This window comes from Condylura cristata, unplaced genomic scaffold (genome assembly GCF_000260355.1).
Source record: "Condylura cristata isolate star-nosed mole 26May11 unplaced genomic scaffold, ConCri1.0 scaffold00005, whole genome shotgun sequence".
In the NCBI taxonomy this organism is placed as follows: Eukaryota; Metazoa; Chordata; class Mammalia; order Eulipotyphla; family Talpidae; genus Condylura; species Condylura cristata.
The window spans coordinates 64,087,127-64,089,088 of NW_004567106.1; positions in this window are offsets into that span (position 1 = coordinate 64,087,127).

Here is a 1,962-nt window from a genome sequence, read left to right on the forward strand (position 1 = left end):
GCCGGTTGGACAACTTTACCAATAGCATCATTTCTGAAGACATTTTTTCAGAATTGGTAAACTGGAGAATTATCCAAAGAAAACAACTTTATTAGAAAAATCACCTATTTTTTAGATAGTGGTGACACTGATGGCTTTTGTGGTAATGAGATGATGTGATTCTGCTTTTCTTTAAAAACATGGAAACTTCATACACGAAGATGAGTTTTATCCCTGTCCGATTGTCTTGGTATGAGGGAGGGATTAGTATCAGATTACCAATGTGGTCATGAGCAAGTGACTTATTTTTTCTGAAATTGTTGTGGTCTAAGATGTGGGTGCAATACCTACCTCTGGGCTTCTGTGAGGAACAGTTGAGAGGATATAAGTGATGTGTGGCACAGAGCTTTGCAAATTGGCCAATAAACTCCAGTTATTAGTCCAAATATACTGCTTTTGGTCATAATACTTTTTCTGCAGTCACTTTTGGAACCAGCTCATAAACCTTGCAAACTTGGTCATTGTTCTGTGGTCATACTCTTGTGGTTGTCATGAAAACCTGCAGTATTCCTCTTGTTCATACCACTATTTCACAAAATTTGAGTGATTGAATTACAGCCGGAAGGATAAAGGTTCACCATCCTTGATGGTATTTAGTATGCTACAAGCGGAAAAGCTGTTTTCAAGGAGGAGTTCCTTGTCACCAGACACGTAGCATTGTTACTTGTGTGCTCTCCCAGAGTGCCGCCCTGGTGATGAAGACCTCTTAGGCCTTAGGTATCTTTCTTTATGCCTTGTAGACAAAGCTCGTTTGGATTTAGGGTTTCCCTCGGGTGACGTAACCTCACAGTACCAGTGGAACCACAGACACTGCTGTGTTCACCTGCCCAGTTAAACGGCTGCACAGTGAATCCAGGCCGTCTTGAGGTCACTGTTCAGGCACTCTTCCTTAGATTCTTGTAACAGTGAAAAGGGGCTTGGAGTCTGGGCAATATAACCTTCACTGATCTCTTGGCAGAACTCAGGACTGTCAGGGCTTTCAGGGCATACTTAGAAACTCACAGTGCGGCCAGGAGTTTTGGTGATTGTAATTAGGCACTAAAGGTTACATCCTGTGGGTGTTTTGTAGAACCTTTGCCTCACAGATCAGTGGAGGAATGGAAAGAACCACAACTATCCTTTTCACTTTTCCTTAAAAATGATTGGAAACCATTGATGTGATTCAAGAAAACTTCCGCACCTACCATAAAAGGAGGGTAGCTCAAAATGCTCCTGAATTACCCACAATGTGGGGGAAAGCCTCCAGGATTGATGTTGGGAACTTAATACATGAATTGACCTTGAAAAGCACAAACTAACGCCCCTCACAGAAAAACCCAGAAGAAGCCAAAACGACCTTACTTCAAATTGTTGAGACACTTATATGAGTTGTAGCTACCTGTTGACATCTTTAGACTTCTGATTTGGTGTTCTGTGCCATTATATACTTGTCTTTTGATTTAACAGGATAATTTATAGTTGAGCCTTGAACAATATGGGTGGCGACTGTAGGAATCCACTTACAGGTTTCCTTGTAAATAGATGATGTGAGGTTATGATATTGATCAGTACTGTAAATACATTCTCATGGTTTTCTTTAGTTTCAAGAATGTGTATGCAATACACATAGCAACCAAAACACATATTAATCCATGGTTCGTGTAATTGGCCAGACTTCTGGTCAACAGCAGGCTGTCAGTAGTTAAATTTGGGGGGAGTGAAGTGGGCTTTGAATGCATGTGGGATCAACACCTCTAACCTCCACATTGTTTCAAGATCCAACTGTAAATTCCTTTTTTTCCCTAACTCACTTTCCATTGGAGTGCCTGAAAATGACAGTTGAGACATGCTGCTTCTGGTTCTCTGTGCCTCTAGGTTCAGAGAGCAAAAACATCCAGTGTGATGCTTTCATTTCCACTAAACTGTTCACTCCCTCAACACTGT